The sequence below is a fragment of the Eptatretus burgeri genome, chromosome 18 (genome assembly GCF_056783735.1).
Source record: "Eptatretus burgeri isolate ZD-2024b chromosome 18, Ebu_testis_v1, whole genome shotgun sequence".
NCBI lineage: Eukaryota > Metazoa > Chordata > Myxini > Myxiniformes > Myxinidae > Eptatretus > Eptatretus burgeri.
This window is the reverse complement of record NC_140978.1, coordinates 9338520-9354635: the sequence shown is the minus strand read 5'-3', so window position 1 is coordinate 9354635 and position 16116 is coordinate 9338520. Positions and strand designations below refer to the sequence as shown.

General features: G+C 48.3%; 1 protein-coding gene across 3 annotated transcripts in view; it reads left to right on the top strand.

Moving 5' to 3' along the window:
• LOC147008555 (sister chromatid cohesion protein PDS5 homolog B-like) overlaps positions 1-16116 on the top strand; it is a 162058-nt gene that overhangs the window by 33520 nt on the left and 112422 nt on the right. The window lies entirely within an intron of this gene.

Genomic DNA, 16116 nt, shown 5'->3' with positions numbered 1-16116 from the left:
TGAGGGGAAGGGAAAGGAAGGCGACGTGAGGGGAAGGGAAAGGAAGGCGACGTGAGGGGAAGGGAAAGGAAGGCGACGTGAGGGGAAGGGAAAGGAAGGCGACGTGAGGGGAAGGGAAAGGAAGGCGGCATGAGGGGAAGGGAAAGGAAGGTGGCGTGAGGCGAAGGGAAAGGAAGGCGGCGTGAGGGGAAGGGAAGGCGGCGTGAGGGGAAGGGAAGGCTTTGTGAGGAGAAGGGACGGGAAGGCGGCATGAGGAGAAGGGACGGGAAGGCGGCATGAGGAGAAGGGACGGGAAGGCGGCATGAGGAGAAGGGAAGGGAAGGCGGCATGATGGGAAGGGAAGGCAGCGTGAGGAGAAGGAAAGGGAAGGCGGCGTGAGGAGAGGGGAAGGTAAGGCGGCGTGAGGATAGGGGAAGGGAAGGGAAGGCAGCGTGATGAGAAGGAAAGGGTAATTGAAACCCGGCCAAACAGAAACATTTTCTTTCGGTATAAAACTGGGTGGGGCATTTATAACCCATGCTATCTACCTGGAAAATTCAACACTAAATCCTCAGTCCTTATCAGTCCTCTTAACAGAGGGGGAAATGGACGGGGAGGGGGGGTTGCGGAGCAGGGTGAGAGAGAGGGATAGGGGTGTGAGAGAGAGGGATAAGGGTGTGAGAGAGAGGGATAGGGTGTGAGAGAGGGAGAGTCTGGTGGAGAGGAAGTGGGTGTGAGGATGGGGGAGAGGGTGGGGGGATTCTGGCAGATGTGACGTCAATTTAACGTCCATCTGAGAGATTGCACACACATTGATGAATCAACCCTGCCTGTGAAATAGCAGGATGACAAGTTATGGCTGGGCTTAGATTCGTACCCAGGTAGACAGCTTAGAACGAGCGTGCATACCTTTCAGTCATGCTGCCGTGATGTGGCGATTCATTGCTTTATCTATCTATAATTCCAGCAATGTGTGTGTGTGTGTGTGTGTCTGTGTGTCTGTGTGTCTGTGTGTCTGTGTGTCTGTGTGTCTGTGTGTCTGTGTGTCTGTGTGTCTGTGTGTCTGTGTGTCTGTGTGTCTGTGTGTCTGTGTGTCTGTGTGTCTGTGTGTCTGTGTGTCTGTGTGTCTGTGACCGCTGTTTCTCGACAACCGCTGGTCCGATCTAATTGAAACTTGCCAGGTATATTGCTGGGGACCTGAGGATGTGCCTTTTCTAGGTTTGATATTAATCGGACAAGTGCTTCCCAAGTTATGGCCATTTATTTACCAAACCAATGACAAGGCACGTTGTTGCGTGGGCGTGGCCGATGGGGAAGGGAAGCTCAGCCGCGTTCCCCATTACAGGTTACAACGTACGGACTTCCAGAGAGTGATGACTTCATATTTTCTAATAATTCTATTTTCCAATAATAACAATAAAATATTCTAATAATTTCTCTATTTCTTATGCGCATTTATAGATAAACACAATGCCGCAAGTTATGATAGTTTTCATATGAGACGGTGCATAAATTTCGGTAACATCAGAGTGCTGGTATGCTCCGAACCAGGAAGTAATTTTTTTCTCTCTCTCTTCTCTTCTCTTTTTGTTTTTCCTTGCGATGACATTGCGAAAAGGCAAAATACATTGGCGCTAATTGAATAATTGGCCATTAAAACCTAAATTGCGAATCATCGTAACTGTGATATGCGAACTTCCGCGCCACGTACGTACGGGCACGTGAGAGCGAAGAAACGGCCTGTGTGGTTGTTGTTTGTTGCTCGTGGTTTGAATATTTATTTATTAATTATTATTATTATTATTTTTTTTAAGGGCACATACTAGAAACAACTGAAGATATTGGTTACTCATTGTTATCGGATTTATTTTGCATTCCCAGCTCCGGAAATGTTAAGCACTTCACACAAGCAAGCACTCCATTGAAACGGTTAAAGAAACTTTTAAAAACGAAATATTTAATTTTTCAAGTCGATCGATATATTCAGTGATAGTACGGATGTTGTAGAGCGCTCACCAACTGGCTTAAGCACTCGAGCAAGTACTCCAACAAAACGGTTGATAAGGAATGGCTGGCTTGGCAAGCGATTAGTGATTGCCAATCGGTTATAGAAACACCATTCACCTGGAGATGGAAGCCTGGTGTTGGCTTCGTGGTTAGGGTAGTGGCTTGGGATCCTAGGGTCCTGAGTGGGTCCTGAGTTCAAGCCCCGTTTGGCGCTGAATTAAAATACACCAGGAGGTTGACTCAGCCTGTCATCCTTCTGAGGTCGACAAAATGAGCACCAGTGAACTGGTAAGGGGGACACTGCATCAGTGGCATAGCCGTGTCCCAACCAATGATGCAACCAGCAGCCACAGGCTGCACTCGATAGAGAGAGATCTGGAGATGCCCGGAATGTCAAGCGATGTCCGAATTGGACAAATGAACTTTTTCTTTTTCTTTTTTAGCAATCGGAACTACTGTTGAAGTCAATAAAGAGGTTTACATGTTGAAATTTGGCTAAGACTAAGAGATTCTATAGGTTATGGAATGTGCGGAAATTAAATGAAGCCACAAACCTGGTGTCTTCGGGCGTTTATAAGCATTGCAATGTATCTAGCTCGAGATTTGTGGGTATGATGATTCGGTATTCCATGACGGGTGAGGAAAGTGGGGGGGGGGCACTTTATCTTTCAGAAGAAACTATTGTTGCCTCTTCCAAGTCAAGGTATTGTTGAGCAGGCCAAAAAAATAGTGAAAACGAACTTACTTCTGTCGTTTCCTTTTTTAACTTGAAAGCATTGAATACATTTCACTTCACAAATTAAAAATTTCTTTTAACCAAACGTTTTATTCAAAATAAATATTGGATTCCATTGTTGGTCCACATATTCAAGTTCATTACGTACAAAGTTTTTCAAAGTACTGTTTAATTATGTACCGGTAGTTGGAAAAGTTAACTCGCCTGAAATAAACTATTTATACAGGGTGTTCCAAAAAGACCTGGACAACTTTATTGTTGCGGTTCTTTATTGTAAAGACAACGTTAATATTGTTGCGGTTCTCAGAACCGCATGCATACAACAGATACGTGTCCCAAGACAGTTATGCCATTATTATACGTGTAGATCGTCCCCTTCCTTTTGTTTAGCGGGACAACAAGGGAGTGCCTTGCGATGATTTAAAAGTTAGGGTTGCTAAATCATTTTCTTTTCATCCCCACTCTTCTTCTTTTTCTTTCCTGGAATAAATCAGTCACGTGCGCTTTCGCAGTAAGGTGAGCAAACTGCCGCGCCGCCGTGAAGGATCCGCTGTATCCGGAGTCTCCTTCCTGGGTGAGCCCGAAACCCGACATGTGCGGCGAGTCACATACGCTTTCGAAGGATACGCTGTATCCGGAGTCTCGTTCCCGGGTGAGCCCGAAACCCGACATGTGCGGCGAGTCACATACGCTTTCGAAGGATACGCTCTATCCGGAGTCTCGTTCCCGGGCGAGCCCGAAACCCGACATGTGCGGCGAGTCGCGTGCGCTAGGTGCTGGACTGTCAATTTGAGCTTCTAAGCTGGGGAGAATCGCCGATTGCATTAGAAAGGCATGCGAACAAATACAGGTAGTCGTCGACTTACGACCTATGCGACTTACGACTGTTCGACTTTACGACCACGACCAGACTGCTCCACGTCTCCACCCACTCAGACTGCTCAGTTTCCGCCCCAGCGCCCGCCAGTGCTCACGTGTTAGCGTGGTCTCGGTATAGCGCAGTTTATCCGTATCAGTTTGTCTTAAAAATTTTACTTCAAACCCCCAAGATGTCTACCAAGAGGAAATTATCTTTGTCTACTCCTCAACCTGCCAAGAAGGAAAGAAAGGCCATTGTGATTGATCTTGCCACGAAAATGCAGGTGATCAGACAGCACGAAGGAGGAAAGAAAGTGAATGCGATCGCACGTGATCTTAAGTTATCACACTCTTCTGTGTCGATGATATTGAAAGATAAAGAAAGGATTCGTGAAGCTGTGAAAGGTTCTGCACCCATGCGATCGACAGTTATAACGACGCAACGGACCGGGCCCATCTACGAAATGGAGAAATTGCTGCATGTTTGTATGGAAGATCAGATCCCAAAACGGACACCTTTAAGCCTTTTTACTGTGCAGACGAAGGCGAGAAGTCTATTTCATTAATGAGCCAAATGCACGGGGTGATTGCATGATGGGAAGCCAGTGTTGAAACGATCCGTTTTTTGTATTTTTTTATGTTTTGTATTTTTTTAATTTAGTACGTTTTGTAAGTACTGTAAAATGTTTTCTATTTTTTGTATGTTTTTGCAAATATTAAACCAGTTGTACTGCAGTATGCAGTGTTTGACATAAACCTGATGGACGTAAAAACGTTATACAGTAACAATAAAAATGGTTTTTATAACCATGGTTATAAAACAATGAACAAAGAAAATGTTCATAAAATATGACTTACAGATGATTATTATATCATTATACAGTATAATATACATGCGGTAATTTTTGCATAGGCCGAAACACTATAAATAAAGGTAAAAATAAAGGTTGGTCGACTTACGACCAAATCGACTTACGACTGGTCGGTCAGAACCGATCGTGGTCGTAAGTCGACGACTACCTGTATGGTGTTTTTCACAGCAAGACAATCCACGGTACCCTCTGCCCTGCTTGCCTCTCGTCTCGTTTACCACAGCGTACCGTCCTTCACCTGACACGACGTGCGGTCCACGATGACCCGAGATCTCAGAGCAAACACCCCGGGATCCGCGAGCGGCTCCGATGGAGGATACGTGGTCGGTCCAAGAGGTTCTCCGGAAGACTGCGGGCCCATAGTCGGTTCACCCGAGGACAAGGGGTCCAGACCCGATGAAGATTTACTTGTAATTCGCGTGCCGATTTCGGTGTGGGCAATTCATGTCATCTTGTGGAGTCGGAGTGCAATTTTCCCGCTGTTTGGAATGGTCTTGCCGGAAACGAAGTGAGGCGGTTTCCGGCCCAAGCTGTTGGCCACATGAGGGGTCGGGGTCAATCGAAGTGCCCGATTCGGGCGATGACATTGGATTCGGCATGGCCCTCCCCCCGAGCTTCGAGCCCTATAAAAGACTGAGAAGTTCCTCCATCTCGTGTGTATGTTTTCACGCAGTGTGTTCCTGTTCTCACCTCCTGCTCCTAGTCTCTGCCCACGCCTTGCCTCGTCCACCCACCTGCCTGGTCCTGCCCACTACTCCACCATCGCACTCTGGACTCCGCCCTTCTCCACTCAAGCTCCTCCTTCATGAGCACAGTCTACACACGTGTGGCTGGGGCCAGAGACAACGCAACTACTGTACTGTCTGGTACCGCACCATGGAGCATCCCCCCTCGAAACGTATTGGTGGCGCGTCGTGCCATCAGGCGCCCAGGTACCGAGAGCATAACCTCAACTCCCCTCCCTCCCTGGTTGCAAAAGTCCCTTCTCATCGGAGTTTCTGTTTTTGTGTGTGTCTGAGTGTGCTGGCGCCTGTCTGCGAAGTAAGTCTGTAGAAGATCATTATTGTTGTTACTGTTATTAATTTTGCGTCACGTCTGCTCTGTGTCTGCTTTCGTAAGTTGCTTGCATTATTGTCGCATCACACCTCTCTCCTCTATCCCTGCATTACATACCCCAATAAATCTTTACTGTGCCACATACCTTTCCTCGCCTGCTTGTTAATAAATTATCATTATTAGGAATGTTCACTGCTCGTCTTTGTCTTTTCTCCCATTGGTCCAGCATGGTCCGAATCCTACTCTAGCCCGGATTTTATTCCCAACGGTCCATTCCTTTTAGCCGGTACGTCCTTGGCAGTGTCGCTCGGCTGCATCCGATCCGGTAGAGTGATCTGGTTCGGACAAGGCGTACCGAGGGCGTGGTTCCCCGGTAATTAAATCACGTGATTAATTAGGTAACCCATAGACGGGAGGACCCCAGGTCACGCGGTTGAGTTATTGGCGTCCACGGTCGGTTAAGTGACCTGCCGCGTCACGGAATTATCCGTGTGCGACGGCCTACAATTCCGGGGAGTCTGGTGGGAATCGACACAGCTTCCCCCACCTCGTGGTCTTCTCACCCGACCCCCAGCCCGCAACAATATATTTAGATCCACAAATGATGTAACGATACCCTTTGATTTATATGATTCAGAAACTCATAAAATTTTGTGCACACACACCAAACTCATAAACTCACTTCAATGTGAGATCTGTTTGTTGCGCGCAGGACATCAAGGCAGTACCCGAGTTCTTGCCATGTTCGGCTCAACATGTTTGCGTCTACCATTGTGCATGCAGCTGTGATCTGAGAATGAAGATCCTGCAGGTTTGCCACCTTGGTGTTGCAGACAACATATTTGACAAACCCCCACAGAAAAAAAATCAAGAGGGGTATGAGTTATGTCTGGTGATCGTGGAGGCCAGGCAGTTGGTCCATCTCGGCCAATCCAGCTTCCTGTAAATTTTTCATTCCGAATGACTCGATCGATTAATGTCCAATGATGGGGAGCGCCATCCTGTTGAAAAATGAAATTGGGTTGCATGTCTTCAATCAGTGGGAAGAAGAATCCTTCCAACATGTTCATGTAAATTGTTGCGGTCACTGTATCCTCCGCAAAGAAAAACAGACCCACCAAGCAGTCATGGAGAAAGTCACACCACATGTTGACCTTTGGACTGTTGCGTATGTGTTCAATGACCACGTGGTGGTTTTCAGAGCCACAGATCCTCACACTGTGCCGGTTGACCTTCCCCAATACACGAAAGCAAGTTTCATCTGTGAACATAACCTTTTTCAGGTAATCTTCGTCATCCTCTGTGTGACTGAGCATTTCCAAGGCAAACGCCTTGTGTTTGGGTCCGTCGTTTGCTTTGAGTTACTGCAGAATCTGTACCCTACAGGCATAAAGCTTCAGTCTTTGATGCTAAAACCTGTGGACAGTGGTGGCTGGTAGTCCCAGCTGGATGCATGTCAAATTGATTTTCTTGGACTTTGTTGAAATAATTCATACCCTCGTTTAACGTCTGCTACACTTGTGCTTGGTTGACCAGTACTTTTCTGTTTCTGACAACTTACGGTCTCATTTAAACCTCTTGTACCACTCTCTGATGCTAGTCCGCGATGGCGGATTCTTTCCATACCTTGTACGGAAATTATGCTGAACTTGCGTGTCGGATCTCATCTCGATGAATCATTCGACCCACTGAGCTTTCTCCCGAGGAGTCGTCATTTTATTTTACATTAAACCACCAGACATGAAAATAAAGAAAACTTTATGAGTTTCTGTATGACATTGACCAAAGGGTGTCGTCGTATCATTCCGATGAAACTTGACCACAACCTTCACTGCTTGTGATGTACCAAAGTTTGTTCACGCCATTAAAAAACAATAGAAAAAAACCCGGGGTCTAAGTGGGTCTACGGATGGAATTTACAGGGGAGATACCGCCACAAAATCGGTATTTGCTATAACATTGGTTCATCGGTACGTTTTGCTGATTCTGTCCTACGTTGACTTCCTCCTCCGTATCATTATTCTACCAGGTGAATGCCCAGGGGTATTGCCCCTATTATTTTTTTTTTTAAGTTAAACCACTAATTACATGCAGGAGAAACCCGTTTCACTTATTTTGTAACCTTTCAAACAAATAATTTGCTCCTGAAGTGATTGAGAGTTCATTAAAAAAGGGTTTGATTACTTATGCAACTGAGAATCATCTGATTTTCTCTGTTAATCGAACTTATTCATGTTTTATCTGCTTTTTTTGTTTATAGCTTTATCACTTTGGAGTAGCTTGTGAAGACTATATATTAAGTTTGATTTGAAAGCATCATGAAATAACCGTCCGTATACGCATGAGCCCCATTGTATGAAACATTTGTTTTCAATAATGAGGCAATTTATGCCACATGGATCTTTTGAGTGGTCTGCCATAAATGACCTGATTTTTGTGCAACTATAATCTTGCGGGTTCGGTGGTTACCACGAGGTGATGCCCAGGGCCGTGCCACAAATTCCGGCCCTGTAGGCCGACACGTTTTGGAGAACTCTGCAGCCCGATGGGCTGTGAATTAACTACGAACGTCGATTAGAACGGCCATCCAATTAAGGTTCATGTACACCCTCGGTGTGCGTCCATTCATTAATTTGGCGAATCGGTGGAGGCGAAATCCCCTTGCTTACTACTGGTATACGCTACATCAGGTCAATGGAGAAAGGACAAGAACAAACAGGTTGGAAACGTCAACAACTCTTTACAAAGATTTTTTAACATGCAATGATATAAGAAGAAAGCACATGGATACTGTATTTAGAATGATCATCAAAAGGGCAAGCAAAAATATACAGCAAAGAAAAGGCACAGAAGAGCAGTTATTAGTTAACCACTGGACATATTTCCCGTTAATCAATCCTACTTATGACATTTGACAAGGTGCCTCATTCACACCGGGGAGGTTAGAGAAAGGGGGAGAGAAGATGAGAAGCAGTTCTGGATTTGGCGCCTTTCTTAACGGATGTACACAGGTTTGGCCTACATTAGTCCCAAATATGCAGGAAGAGGAGGAGATTGGGACCATACTCTGTACAGAGCGTTGGTGCTGCTTCAGCAGTCTCCTTGGCTCCTGGACACAATCCTGGATGGGTCGGCACTGCTTCACCGTTCCCTGCTTGGTCTCACCTTTCCCTCCCACTCGCTTGTTCCATTCCGCCTGCGAGACTTGTATTTGTGTTTTTGGAGGTGGAATTCTGATACCTCTCCTCGCTCCCTATTGGTCGACGTGACAGTCTAATCTCCACGAAGGTTCCGGTGACTCACCCGCAGCACTGTCCTTATCTTATGCATCGCCGGACCCTTTATCCCTCAGACTTTTGTGCTCCAACTAGGCTTTTAAATTAACTTCCAAGCTTACAAAATGAATATGAATTTACTTGGGAACAGGAAAAGTAATGTAGAGGGGTGCCACTCATGGCAACAAACTGTTGGAGAGGTATGAGTGAATTATGGATAAATGAAGCAGAAGCATTCCAAGGAGAATGAAAAGAAAAGGTCATCAAAATGAAAGGGTCCATTGTCGAAGAAAAGTTTTGGGGGTGAGGGGGTGAGAACCATGAAGCACGTGATCTTCTGAAGAAGTGCCTTTGTGTCAACACAGCACGGGTTGCTATGGTGGCCACATGGGTTTGCTGGCTCAGTGAATTTAGAAAGGAGTTCCAATTAGATGGGGTTCATTGTAAAATAAAAAGAAGGAAGACTTCCAATTAGGATGACACAGATTACTCCACAATGCATGTTCCAATCCCCAGTTCCTCGAGACCCAGGGCAAAGGGCTATCTGACATATGCAAAGAAATAACTGATTGAGGACCTGAATGTGATGTGTTCTATCTCTCTGGGGCCAATCTCAAAACAGTCACAATATTAAGTTTTGAATGACAAAATTTTTTTTGGAAGTTGAACACTTAACAAACTGGTTTTCCCTCTTCCAGCAAAACACCTGATGTCGCTGTAAGGACAAGTTCTTTGCTAGTTATTGTATAAAGTATTTTCAATTACAGGGCTAAATTAAATATTGTTACGTTTGAGGGGGGGTATGCATTCAAAGGGTAATTAGGATGTTTAATTAGGTATGCCATGCTGTTCGAGTTTACCAGGATCTCGATGTAATAAGTAGCAATTCAGTGGTGATAAGTTGTCTAGTAAATGTCCATTTCTTCAAGGGGGAAATGATAATTGTCACGTAATTAGATAGGGACACGGGATAGGGTAAGTGTGTCTGCGTAAACCCCTTTTAGTAGTCCCTGGAGGCTTGCCGTGACGTCACAGGACAGTGCTGCGGATGGCTCCGCCCCGTGATCACGATTGGCGGAAGGCGACGGCGCAGGGCCAATAAAACGGCTCGATTGGAAGTGACGAGGACGGGAGGATAAAAAGGTTCTGTTCGGGGTCGAAAAGGAAGAGGAAGAAGATCGGGACAGAAAAACTGTTTTGGTGGAGGTTGTTGTGCTGGGAGCGTGCTGTGTTGTTGGGCTGATTCGATCCTGGTTTTCACCGTGTCTCGAGGCCTTACTGTGCTTCGTGCCTCAGCTCGGTTGGCTCTGGGGTTCTGCTGGCTCGGAGTACAGGGTCGACCGGCGGGCGGACCTGCCTCCCTCTCCTGCTCCAAACTTGGCACCAGAACTGGTTCCCTGGCGGCTGTGAGCGGACTTGGGCCAGGACCAGGAGGTCGACAGCACCATGGTGTCTCCTGCCCCTGACGAGCGCAACGCCAGCTCGTCCGACGCCAATCCAGGGACTGTTGCGTCCACACCACGGGCCAGCCTGACCACCAGGACCAGCTACGTGTGTGTCTGTGTGTGTGTGTGTGTGTGTGTGTGTGTGTGTGTGTGTGTGTGTGTGTGTGTGTGTGTGTGTGTGTGTACCTGGTGCCTTAGAGGGTTTGAGATTTGTATATTCATTGGAATTGTCTGTGTTTTCCCCACGCCCGAACCCACACCACCATCCCGTCGAATCGCCCCGGATCCCTCTTCTTGCCGAGTCTTGTTATTTCTGGTTAGAGAAAATAAACGTTATCAACTCAGTGAAAAGCGACTCGTGCCATCTTCCTCGTCCCGTTTGCGGTAGAGCGATTAGAACCGCCATCAAAAAAAATTGGTAGATAAAATTGATGCAATGAACATTCGGGTTGATAAAGTGGATGAAAGCCTGGAACGTCATCGTGCCTGTGTGGATGCTCGTATGCAGCTGCAAATAGAAGAGTGGGGAGAGCTGAGGAAGCAAGGGATGAATTTGGCGGAGGAGGTAAAAGGATTGGAGGCTCGTTTGGATGAACAAGATAAAATTATGAGCCAAGATGAAGTCTTGGATAAAGGCCTGGTAGAGCCGTCTTTTGTAAGTAGAGTGTCCGGGTTGGTTGAGGAGCAGCTACAAACTCGCGACGGAGCCTTGGAGGAGGTTGTGCGGGCCCAGAAGATCCTGCGGGAAGAGGTGAATCGGTCCATTCAACGTTTGGAACAGGAGGCAAAATTGACCCATGAGACCCTCACCACAAAACATCTTTGGCCACAGTGGGCTCCGAAATTGGATACGCAGCCACAAGGGTGTTTGATCCCTGGCTGGATTCGGACAAGGGAGAAACTGAGAAGCGGGCCACCGTAAAAGTGATCCCCCTGGTAAATTTTGACGGGTCAGGGAGCCTTGAAGCTTTTCTTACGCAATTTGAGTGTATTTCCCGACTAAACGGGTGGAATGAGCGGGAACGTACAGGGAATTTGGTGGCAACGTTGCAGGGACCAGCCGCAGATGTGTTAAACGTGATCGCGGAGGGATGTTGACCAGCTCCCACATTTGCGAGGCGTTGAGCCGTCGGTTTGGGTTCGCAGCGAACTGTGATCTGGTGCGGGCCCAGCTCCAGCACCGCAGATTAAAGCCGGGTGAGACAGTGCAGGAGCTGGCACAGGACATTTACCAATCAGTCAGGATCGCGTATCGGGACCTTACAGTGGAGGCATGGGACAGACTGGCACTAGAGAAATTTTTAGCTGCTCTTCCGGACCCTGAGGTCCGAGCGCTAGTGGAGTTACAGGATCCACCCACCGTTCACCGAGCGGCTGAGTGCGCAGCCAGGCTGGCCTCGTGGAGGTGGCCAGGTCAGGTGCCAGAGAGGCCATTGGTGACGGTCCGACAGGCGGAGATTCAGGATCAAGGAGAGGGGCTGGGAGAAATTGGCATTACCCAAATGTTTCAGGAAATTTGCCAGAAACTGTCAAGTTTGATAAGGGGTAATTCGGTAGTTGGTGCGCCAAAGCGGCAGGGTCCAGCCCAGCCAAAAGAGCAATTCGATTATGGCCGAGGGGGTCCGGAACCGGAAGAGACATTACACCGATACCCACGGGGGCCTTTTATGGGGAGTTGTTTCCGGTGTGGGCGAAGAGGACACATGCAACGATATTGCCGGTACCCGGCGATGGAGGGACCCTCCAATAGACTTTTAGACTCGGAGAGGATGAATCCTCCTGCTGAACCGCCAGGTCTATCCGAGATGCCCTTTCATAGGTCGGGTCCCGAAATCACTGTCGGAGGTCGGGGAGACTAGATCGGGCTGAGCATATATGGCCATGCTCGGCTGGTGAGATTGTGGCGAAGTGCCTCCTTTGGTGGAAAAAAAAATGAATTGTGGGAAAATTGGCATGTGTTTGTAAGTTCTGCTGGTTTTAGAGTGACAATAGGGACAATGGGTAATTGGTAACAAAGCGGGCACGAGTGGCTGTCCAATGGCTGGTGCGTGGATCGGGTGAGGAGAAGTGCTGTGTGAGTTGCTTCAAGTGAAGAAGTGAAATGTATGGTGCACACATTGATTTTTTATTGGACATGGTGTGGTAACAGGGAAGGTCATGGTCGGTGAAGTGTTAGAAATGCAGGTGTCACATGTAAGGCCGATGGGGTGGGGGAGTCATGTGGGTTTTGTGGGTGGGGATGATGTGCTTGTCCACAGGGATTGCTGAAGCTCACGGTGAGCGGGAATTGCGACCCCCCCTTCAAGGAGATTCACCCCTGGTGGCTAACGGTGACAGTGTCTGGAGGCAACTGGGAGAGGGTCTGGTTGGGCGACCAAGGCGGGTAGGACCTTGGCGACCCAGGAAGGCCAGAGGAGCCAGTGAGACCCCTTCCAGTGTGTTGTACGGGGTTATAGCTGATGGCTACCAGGGGGGTGGGAATCAAAGGGAGCGGGGCGGAGAAACGTCCGGGTTGGACTAAAGCTTACCTGTGGGCATGGTTGCACCTGAGATGCCCCCATCATCTTGTGGGAACCCACCCCACGGCCATGACGGGATTCAGCCTGCATTATTAAAATGGGGACCATGACCTAGAAATGTGATGACCATGGTGTGAGTGTTGTGAAGATGTGTGAGTCCCACTCGATCCCGCACAACTTGACATGTGCAGCAAGGGCATGATGTCCGCATAATTTTGGGGTCAAGCAAATTTGAAAATTGGCTCCCCAGGTAGCGCTGGGTCTATTAGCATCCACTGGGGGACGCGGTCAAGTGTAAATATCCCGTGAATAGTGTCGTTAAGGCTTAGAGTAGGAATGTAAAGTATAAGTGTTGTGTTTTTGTGGAACCTTTTGTTTCCCCTCCCCAGATCACTGGAAGAGTGTTGGGCAAGAGCGATGATCCAGAGGATGGAGTGCAACTTCGCTCAGTGCTCTCATGTGATAAAATAAAAATAAAACATAAAAATAAAAATGAATGATTGTTTTGGCAAGGATAAGGCCATAAGGGGGTGGTACATTAAGCAGGATAGGTAAGTTAGCTGCGACTCGCTGCCCATTGCCCCTCCTACTTTATTTCGTTAGGTTAATTAGGTGTGAGTCAGTAAGTGTTAAGGCTGGTACGGTAGCGCCTGTGATATACCTTGCAGGAGCTGCGGTACCAGAGGAGGGGGCAGTGTTACGTTTGATGAGGGGTATGCATTCAAAGGGTAATTAGGATGTTTAATTAGGTATGCCATGCTGTTCGAGTTTACCAGGATCTCGATGTAATAAGTAGCAATTCAGTGGTGATAAGTTGTCTAGTAAATGTCCATTTCTTCAAGGGGGAAATGATAATTGCCACGTAATTAGATAGGGACACGGGATAGGGTAAGTGTGTCTACGTAAACCCCTTTTAGTAGTCCCTGGAGGCTTGCCGTGACGTCACAGGACAGTGCTGCGGATGGCTCCGCCCCGTGATCACGATTGGCGGAAGGCGACGGCGCAGGGCCAATAAAACGGCTCGATTGGAAGTGACGAGGACGGGAGGATAAAAAAGGTTCTGTTCGGGGTCGAAAAGGAAGAGGAAGAAGATCGGGACAGAAAAACTGTTTTGGTGGAGGTTGTTGTGCTGGGAGCGTGCTGTGTTGTTGGGCTGATTCGATCCTGGTTTTCACCGTGTCTCGAGGCCTTACTGTGCTTCGTGCCTCAGCTCGGTTGGCTCTGGGGTTCTGCTGGCTCGGAGTACGGGGTCGACCGGCGGGCGGACCTGCCTCCCTCTCCTGCTCGCAACTTGGCGCCAGAACTGGTTCCCTGGCGGCTGTGAGCGGACTTGGGCCAGGACCAGGAGGTCGACAGCACCACGGTGTCTCCTGCCCCTGACGAGCGCAACGCCAGCTCGTCCGACGCCAATCCAGGGACTGTTGCGTCCACACCACGGGCCAGCCTGACCACCAGGACCAGCTACGTGTGTGTGTGTGTGTGTGTGTGTGTGTGTGTGTGTGTGTGTGTGTGTGTGTGTGTGTGTGTGTGTGTGTGTGTGTGTGTGTGTGTGTGTGTGTGTGTGTGTGCCTGGTGCCTTAGAGGGTTTGAGATTTGTATATTCATTGGAATTGTCTGTGTTTTCCCCACGCCCGAACCCACACCACCATCCCGTCGAATCGCCCCGGATCCCTCTTCTTGCCGAGTCTTGTTATTTCTGGTTAGAGAAAATAAACATTATCAACTCAGTGAAAAGCAACTCGTGCCACCTTCCTCGTCCCGTTTGCGGTAGAGCGATTAGAACCGCCATCTTTGGGTTATAAATAAATAAACCGCCTCCATAGTTTCGGCTCATTCGACGTTGGCGGGACTGTTCAAGTCCCATGGACATCACAATATTGTTGGCGTTGGGTCCTACCACTACTATAGGCTGGGGTTTTGGGACCCTCGGGTGGGCCCCAGCTGCCAGAGGTTCCATGATGGTCTCTCCTGCATTCTCAGACATTTCTGACTCTAAAAGTGACTTTTAATTATGCCAACATTTTGGTGCTTTTCAAGCACGAGGAGTATCCGTTCGCTGCGAGAGTGGCCACGTGGGGGGGGGGGGGGGGTGGTGATCATGTGTATGTACGGTGGTATGTTTATATTGTTGCGGGCCGGGGTCCGGTGGCGAGAACGACCACTAGGTGGGGGAGGTTACATCTTCTCCCACCAGACTCCCGGAATTGTAGGCCGTCGCTCACGGATAATTCCGTGACGTGGCGGGTCGCTGAACCCACCGTGGACGCCAATACTCCAACGCCAATACTCAATTTACCTAATTAACCACGCGGTTTCGACTCCCGGGGAACCACGCTCTCGGTACGCCTTGCCCGAATCGGGTCACGCTACCAACTGCGGTAGAGTACCAACTCCGGATCGGATGTAGCCGAGCGGAACTACCAAGGCTAGAATGAACAAAATATCGGGTATAAAGACCCGGCTAAAACTCAGATCCGAACCATGCTGGACCAATGAAGGAAAAGATGAAAATGAACTGGGAACATTTCTACAATAATTTATTTACAATCAAGTGAGGAAAAATATGTGGCACAGGAAACAGGTTTATTGGGTGTGTTATGCAGGGGAAAGAAAGAAGCATAGTGCGACAATTTACACAACTTACAAAAGAAGGACACAGAGCAGACTTATCGTGAGAATACAGGCAAGATTTACAATGATCAAATAAAAACACTTGTGCAATTCTACTTAAAGATGGCGCCACACACTCAGACGCTCACTCAGACAAAAATAAACCCAGATGTATGGCCAAGGACCTTTTGCAGCCAGAGAAGGAGGTGAGCTGAGATCACAATTCTTTTGGGTACCTAAACGTTGGAGGGAAGGGATTCTCCGTGGTGCGGCACCTGTCAATGGTCGTGCAGCTCGGTCCATGGCCGCACGCGTGGAGATGGTGTCTGCGAAGGAGCCCAGGTCGAGTAGAGCAGAGTCCGAGGCGGGGATCAGGGCTGCAGACAGGACCCTACGAGAGACCCGGTCAAGGTCGGGTCGAGATCTTCCCAGCCCTCTCACACTCGAAACGAGCGACCCCCCCGAAAGAGCACAACCACTCCACGACCTTCCTCCTTTCTTTAGCTACCAGCCGACAAACTGTCTCACTCCAACGCTCCGCTCAAGACTACTCACTTTCCAGCTCACTCTCAAGACGACTCACTTTCCAGCTCACTCTCAAGACGACTCACTTTCCAGCTCACCAGACAAGACGACTCACTTTCCAGCTCACCAGACAAGACGACTCACTTTCCAGCTCACCAGACAAGACGACTCACTTTCCAGCTCACCAGACAAGATGACTCACTTTCCAGCTCACCCGACTACTCTGGACGAATG